The 8,449-nt window shown below is 45.4% G+C and overlaps 1 pseudogene; it reads left to right on the top strand.

Annotated features, from left to right (window-relative positions):
- Positions 1–5,521: 5,521 nt before the first annotated feature.
- On the top strand, positions 5,522–6,797 carry LOC119444513 (uncharacterized; annotated as a pseudogene).
- Positions 6,798–8,449: the final 1,652 nt, after the last annotated feature.

Raw genomic sequence — 8,449 nt, 5'->3', positions numbered from 1 at the left:
TGACATTTACAAGCACGAAACAGCATGTTACAAGCATGTGTCATTTGGTATTTAGATATAGGAATAGTGCGTGTAGAGGCGAAACGTGCGAAAGCGGTGAATGGGCGGCATTACAAACAAAAGCAATTCGCTTTTACATATATGGCGTAGAAAATACCACGACTCATCCCAATCAATACCCCAAAATATGAAAACATCTGATTTCCAAGCATGCCCCCATTTCCGGGCATTATTTCCTGCACTTTGGCAGCACAAATACACGAGCGACTTCGACTTTCCAAAACTTGGCCTCAGGCGACGTGACGGTACGCTACATGCATAGAGACGGACGCAACAGGCACTCAAGACAAATGCGTGGGTGCAATGCCTTTTTTTAGTCCTTTAGAAGACGTAATTTCCGAATTACAAGTTTCTGATATGTTCGTCGTTCGCGCGTTCTGCCGGCGCCAGCGGCACACCCCATGTTATCACTCTTGGCAATCGCCCATCGCGTTTTCAACAGGCGTGAGTACCGAAAGATGGTATATGTTGTTGCGGAGCCACAAAAAACGTCACAGACTTGTCCCTCTGAGATTCATTACACGCCAAACTAACTTTATCACCACGGCCGAGCTGCTTATCGCTAACTGCGTCACAGCGCGCTGTGCGGCCAGCGTGCCTCAAAAGTACCCCAGAAAGTAACGAAATTACTTTTCAGTAATGTCTGGCGTCACAGAAAGCGGCACAAACTTCTCCTAGCAAGATGCACTAGACTACGCACCACGGCCCTGTTAGTTCTCGCTAACTGCGACACGGCGCCCTGTGCGGCCAGTGTGCCTCAAAATCCGAAATAAGTTACAATAATCCCCTATAGGAAGCGTCGGAAACATGTCCCAGCACGATTCATTAACTCAAATTAACTGCACCAGGATGGCCGAGCTGTTTTTCGCTAACTACGTCTTAAGTCTCGGTCCCGTGCCGTAAGCCTAATTGCGTCGTAGACTGTGAAACAAGATTTCTCACCTTGCAGTAGTCCGATAGTGCAGTGGTGTCTTGTCGCAGTGCAGAAGGAACGCAAGAATACGCCGAGAGCCCAATAAACCAGGTTACATTAAAGAAAAAAAAAAGGAGGCAGTCGGGTCGCCGCGCGCGACCGCTCAAACGCGCGCGCAGCTGTCCTCGCTGGCTTCGGGGGAGTGTCTGGCGGATGACGCATGCAGCTGGCGCGTGATTGACCTGTGGCTAGGTAAGGCAAGGAAAATAAGTCGCAAAGCTTAAGTTCATTTATGCGCAAAACGTTTTAGTTTTCGTGGCAAAGAATTTAAAAAATAAATCAATGCCTGTTAACTTAAGTTCACTTTCTTATTTGTTCGATGCTCGCTGCAGCTAACGTTCGTTGTCAAAAGTATAGCGTGACGTATGGTGACGTGTTTCCTGTTGCCAGTTTTTGCCGAGTGTCCCCTCTTGTTGCATTTCTTTCTCTATGGTGGCACCGTCGGCTGCGATGCGAGCACAGCCGAGCCCGTCGTCTCCCGGCTGCAGCTGATGTTTTCGTTGCCGGTGGCGGAGGCGCGCAGGTTCGCGGTCGTCGATTGGGCCATTGATGGTGCAGCGGGCGGGGCAAGGCCAATTCACATAGGTCGCGAAGCTTCGGGATAAAAGCGGTTCAGAACCTATTGCCAGTGACATCAACAAGGGGAGTTATGGGAGTTGCAATTGAAGCGCGACTAGTGGAGGAGGGAACAAACACTGATAAAAAAAAAATTTGTCAAGGACGAAGCAATTTTTTATACTGTTCAAACGACATTTATGTCCCAATCAATTTTTATTAGGCGCAATGTGTAAAGAAATTATGACAGTGCTTTTTTTATACCTTTTTTTTGTGCGCCCTCTGAAGAAGGGGCGCATGTCGTAATCATACCATGCAGCCCTTGTAGTGCACGGAAGGCGCGCTCGTAAAGTTCGTCTGCTACGACACGCCTCCTCGCATGCTTTGGTGTTTCGCTCCTGCATGCGTTCTCTGAATTATTGTGGCGCGAATTTACTTTTTGCTGAGCGTGGTGTTGCGAGGTGCGTTTCATCGTGGATGAAAGTGCTGAACACTGTGTCCAACGGGCACGGCGTCCTACGGGACGATGCGACCAACAGCTCACGCCGAACGTTTTCCTCGATACCCGCGGAAACGATGTGCCGTGCAAGAATGCAACAGCAACGACCGTCCGGCTGGCGTTTCACTACACCGGTTTCCTCTCTAATTTACAAGGTGAGGCAAAACTCTATTACTATTAATGCCTTCCTGTAGGGTTGTGTGGAGGGATGCCGTGGTGCTTTGAAAAGTCTGTGTGAAGCTTCTGTTACTTTACAATTAGCGCTACGTTGTGGCATTAGTTTTGGCTCGGAGCTTTTGGTGTCAACTTCCCCAGCGCTTCACCACCTATTCAAATAGCGTAAATATTGTGCTTCAGTCAATTAAAATTCGCATCGCATTAGTTCTATATAAAAACAACGCTCCAAATCGTTATTACTGTGCTTAGATGCACAACTAGGCCGATATTTTGTAGCGATGCCTTTCATGTAATAATGCCTTTTTGCGCTTATCGCGCTTTGTCAGTGGTCGGAGCGACGGTCCGCTCGCGTTATCAACGGGATCAGCCGGAACAGACTGAGCGGTGGATGATAAGACTAGAGTAGAATAAGTAATAATGCCTCGCTACAAAATACCGACCCTAATCTCTCACACGCAGTACTTCATGCTTTCACTTTGTGCTACAGCCACATCTTTCCTGCCATGGGTTCTTCATTTGCTGTCATCACCCTGCTTTGCGTTGATCTAGTTTTCTCGTTTTTTTCTTCCTTATTCACCAGGACATTGGCCTAAATAATGCTACATGGTACTTTGAATTTGCAGGCGTGAATCCTGGGTGAAATTTGGTAGGAACCCATGCCTGCTAGATAAGACGCCGGGACAACTACGGTCGAGCGTAGTGTGCTCGCTGCACTTTCGTGAATCGGCATTCCTGCGGCCCGGTTTACTTCGTCACGACGCAGAGCCTACAATATCTCCTGTTATCAGTAAGCAAATCGCCAAGCCGTCTTTCGCGCGACAATAGGCATGCCTGTACTATAGTCGTTCGTAAAACAGTGCTTATCTTTAATAGAACAAGGGGAATGCGTGGACAGAATTGATCTAATGCATTCGTTGGTATAAAATCGAAGTATGTTTACTACACCTTTATGGCAGGCACCGGATCTGACACCGATGGCGACACGTGTGGTGACGTTGGTCAGAATCATCTCCAGCCTTCCAAAATTGAAGGTGACTTTCATTTTAACATTACACGTAGTTGCAGATTGCATAAATAAATTGTCCACATTACGTTTGCAGAGTCCAACTTGTCAGGCCACGTGAGCTCGTTCATCTCAGATGGTGTCTCGCCAATGGGCTGCCAACCAACCACCGTGAAGAAATCACCTAGTGTAGGAGGTAATTCCTTGCCAATTTATGTTAAGGACAGATATAAGGAGCGAAGACACGACTGTTCCCTTAGTACCCGAAAAAAAAATTGCAGGGTGGAGCACAGTAAGGGACCACTGTGATCACACGTACATCTGTTCTTCACTTAGAGGCGCAGCACCTCCGCAGGAAGTCGCTGGTAACTCCTGGCGGAATGTGGTCTCTGCGCCACTCTCGTCACTTCTTTTCTCTTTTGTTATCTCTCCAGGTTGGACAAGCTAAAATGCCCCATATTTTCTCCCTCCTCCACAGAACAAGAGGATTACATGCAGTTGGAGGGGGCCGTTCCTGCACAAGAGGCCAGTGGTGACGCGGCTCCCCAGGTTCCGTCGGTTGCACAGACTTCTCGAAAATGCTCTGTCACTGGCACAGCTGCTGAAGCTTTCCGCAAATGTAAGTATATTTACATCGTGTAAAATCATATTGGGCGCCAACGCGCCCTTTAAATTTTACAAAAGTGTAAGGTAAAAACAAAAGTGGAAATTTTCTTACGAATGACATCACCCAGTTAGGATTACAAGACATCTGTTGTTGCGGTTGCCTGCTATCGGCTGTTTGTCTTGAGCTCCCTCAATTATTATACTGGTAAAGTATTACAAAAATGCTAAAAAAATCTGTAGCGCTGCACATGAAGTCGCTAACGATATGAAAGCAATTGAAAGTCATCCAGAAAAACAATTCTCTCGCAGATTTATCTAAGGCTAAAGATGTGAAAACAGAAAAGATATTTCTGTTATGCTTGTTGTGCTCGCCACAGAGGGCGGGCATTAAAATGTCATGTTTCACTGCTTTGTTAAATATTTCTCTATCTTCAAACAATAACTTTTATTTGGTCTCACTGTGCTGAGCACTGATTCATACAACATGAAGTGTGCAGCAGACATGTCTGCTTACGCGCCAAGAATGACTTGCCAAGCGGGCCCCCTGTCCTCAAATACGCAGAAACATTCGCACAAGTTCATTCAAGGGTGTAAAAGTCAGCCGGGGCTGCAGTAATCAGCATCCCTTAGCGTTACACAAATAGTCCTCGTAAAAAGCTAAATACAATCTGGTCATGCCTCAAAGCTCAGAACTATGTAAAAATTAGCCAGTATCACATGCTCATCTTAACGGTTTCTAATATACATTGAATATCTATGAAGCAAACTTTTTGAAAAACCCACATCTTTCCACACCCACAGCGCCCTGTACCAGTGAGTCCGAGGCTCGGAGAAAAACCAAGGAGCTCAAGAAAAAACTGCGGAAGCAGCGGGATTTTAACCGGAGGCTGCAAAGAAGACTGCAGAGGAAGCGTCAAGCCTTAACGATTGAAGAAATCGTCCGGAGCGTCCGCTTACACGTGTCTCCACCTGTTGCTGCACTCCTGGAGGCTCAGCTGAGGATGAAGAATGTGAGCCGGTTCGGTCGCCGATGGTCAAGCCAGAACAAATCCTTTGCCTTAGAGCTCTACTTTCATAGTCCTAAGGGTTATAGGTATTGCAGGCGACTTCTCAGGCTGCCATCAGTGCGATCCTTGCAGTTATGGCTTCAGCGTGTGCCACTAAGAGTTGGGTTTTTCCCGGAAATCTTCGAACTTATAAAGAGACGAGCGGCTACCTTTTCCATGAGTGACAGAGCCTGTTGCATTGTTTTCGATGAAATGAATATTAAAAAAGAACTTTCATACAACCCCTCGCATGACAGGTTTGCAGGTCTGAAAGAGTATAACGGTTTTCAAGGCAATAACCTCTGCAACATGGCTCTTGTCTTCATGGCAAAAGGTATCCGAACGCCATGGAAACAACCTCTTGGTTATTTTTTTGCCTATCGAGGAACACCCGCAAGCATTTTGAAAGACCTGCTTTTGTAATGCTGCAAGTCCCTTGTGGACGCTGGCTTGCAACCAGTAGCGGTAGTCTGTGACCAGGGAAGCCAGAACGTGTACCGTTTTGCAAGCCTGGTCACCACCGAAGAGCCGTATACAGACATAGACGGAAGGAGGCTCTTTTTCTTTTCGATGCTCCGCACTTACTTAAATGCCTCCGAGACATGCTATTTAAGTATGATTTCAGAATAGGTGATCACCTTGTGAAGAGCAGTTACATTAGGCAGGCGTATGAAAAGGACCGCACGCATGAGATTCGTTCGATACCAAGGCTGAACGACAGACATTTTAACCTAACCTTTGCATCAAAGATGTCTGTAAAATTGGCTGCACACGTTTTCAGCAACCACTGTGCGGCTGCAATGTACAACTTGGTCACTTTTCAGCAGCTGCCCGCTGAAGCAATTCATACTGCACGATTTGTAGAAAGGATAGATCGTTTGTTTGACTGCCTGAACAGTTCACAGAGAGCGGCAAAGACACCTTATGCATCTGCGATGTGCAATGGCTCTGTCCATAGAAAGTTTGTGACGGAATGCATTGCAGTATTTGAAAACATGCGAGTAGTGGGTTGTCCGAGGCAGCCGCCTTGTATACGCGAGTTTTTGTTTAACCATGCGGTCTCTTTTGATGCTCTATGATCATCTAACAATGAATTATGGGTTTTCTTATGTTCTCGCCAGGCGATTAAACCAGGACGCACTTGAAAACAGCTTTTCGACGATAAGGTCCAAATCAGGTGCGAACACCAACACTACAGCTCGTCAGTTTCAGGCCGCTTTCCGGCATCTTTTGATCAATAACCTGTTCAAGTTTTCTGAAAACTCTAACTGCGCCGAGGACATGACAACAGTCTTGGCAACTCTTCCTGTCGGCATTTCGGCACTGTTTCCGGCTCTTGGTATCGGAAGCACAGTCTCGCTTAGCATGACAGATGATTCTTTTTCGGACGAACTTTCGGACATACAGCAAAATAACCTAGTTTATTTTGCCGGCTGGTTAGCGGCGAAATTTTTGCGGTCCCATTCATGCGTTGGAACAACCCAGAAATGTAGCCTGAAGGTAGAATATGTGTCATTTAGTGAGGCCAACCAAGTGCTGCTATATTTGAGCGTAAAAGGTACTGCGGAATCTGACTTTGGAAGTCTCTCAGTTCCTTCCAGTCCATTCGTGTCTTTTGTTGAAGGCTGCAAAAATGTTTTTCAGGAAGCCATCGGTAGCCTTTTCTCCATGGAGAGAGTAGGACATATGTTGTGTACGCGTCTTCATGAGAAGGTTGAAAAGACACTCACCGTTTGTGAATAGGACGTTTATAATGCCTTGTTTTGCCTCTTTGCCCGAATCAGGTTGCATTGGTTTGCACGAAAAAGAAATGTTGAATTTCAATGTGCACAAACGAAGCGTCAAGCTAAGCAACAAGTGCAAAGGCTAAACAGTTGAGATTCCAGGCGGTGAGCAAGGTGGTGAGTCTCCTCACAAAGAAGGCAAACTTATTTGAAGAAAAAAAAGTTTGGAGCATAATTCGAAGGCGTAAAATGGGAGAACGCCATATCTGGCACTATATTATGAGCAGTAAACTGTGTACACTTTCCATGCTTTTTTCTAAAAGATAAAACTTCCTTTAATGTCGACGTCCATGTCCTATGGTTTGTGGAGGTGGCCCTTCACGGTGGTGAAGTAGAGCGACACAGCTTGTTTCTTCTTTCTTATCCTGGAGTATCCTTCTTAGCGCTGACTTCGTGGCGTCATGCAATTATAGCTCGCCAGGTAGCATTCTTTTGTGGCATTTGGGCGCAGTAAGGCTTGCACTGTTTCGTGCGGTACTGCTTGCAATAAACATTCGCAGATGCACCAGTAGCGATCTCCTCCTGTGAAAAAGAAGAAATTTTAATTAATGTGTAGGTGGAGTTCCCCAGTAGTAAAGGAGGTATACACGGCAATTCCTTCCTCTTCGTTTCTGTCCTGCCTTCCCATTTTACCATGGTCTTTATTTAGGTTACAAATTTCAACTCAGCCTTGGTTTATAGATGAGTGGCAAGGCGTGACGTGATGTTGTCATAGTGCCGTGACCGCCACTTAGCATCGGCGGACTAAGTGAGGAGTAAAACCTCCGGCTGCTACATTATGAAACACGATTTCCAGTTCACTCGGGTCATTGTGCATTTGATGTTGTTATTACTTTCTTGCAAAGCACTTTTGGATTTTTGCTATGGAAGCCGGCGGATATCAAAACTACTACGGGAGTGAGTCTATACACCTCTCTGCAGAATATAGTCTTTTTTTTCTGCTACACGCTCCTTATTTTAGATTCCCATTAGGACATGTTTCATTTGATGATTGATTGACTGATTGGCGACTAAGTGTCGGCAATTCTGTCGCCTTCTTTTTTTATAAAGGCATATAAGTGTCAGTAATCAGACAAAAAACGGCGTAACTTGCTAATAGCAACCACTCGGCTGCTTATTTCGTCGGGACTCTTGTTCTTCGGCCTTAAATATCGGTGTGTACCAGCCTTCTTGTCATTTTCCATTACAACATCCTTAGATGCAATTTAGATGCAACTGTATGCATAACAATGGATAGGCAAATATGTGCTGGCGCGTTCACGTGCTTCTTTTCCTGCGATCCTGAAACAAAGGCGGAATATTGAGTAATGCTTTTAAGGTGTTGAAAACACATTGCTTTGTTTTGAAACCCTGTAAAATTCACCATACTAACAGAAATAATGTCCATACTGGATGTCAATTGAACTCGTTCTAACCTGTATACCTGCCGATCAAAAGTTTTAAGAGGGTATATTACTAGCAGATGGACAAGCGGAAGGTCGATTTTTATTTTTGAGACATGGACCCTGGTGTGTGTATATTTCGGTTAAGTTAATTTTCGGGGCATTTTCTCTTGTTTTAAGGCAGTTGTTATTGAGACGTTGATTGTGCATGTTGCTATATGTTATGGACAAGTCTAATTTATCAGCGCGTGATGTACGTAGTGTAGACGCACTTTTTCTACTTATTGCCACAGTCGGTGCTGACTGTACAGTGTATTAAAATTGTGTTATGAATTTCAGTGAATAAAATTGAAATGTCATAATC

This window comes from Dermacentor silvarum, chromosome 3 (assembly GCF_013339745.2).
Source record: "Dermacentor silvarum isolate Dsil-2018 chromosome 3, BIME_Dsil_1.4, whole genome shotgun sequence".
NCBI classification, from domain to species: domain Eukaryota; kingdom Metazoa; phylum Arthropoda; class Arachnida; order Ixodida; family Ixodidae; genus Dermacentor; species Dermacentor silvarum.
This window is presented reverse-complemented; position numbering and strand designations above follow the sequence as displayed.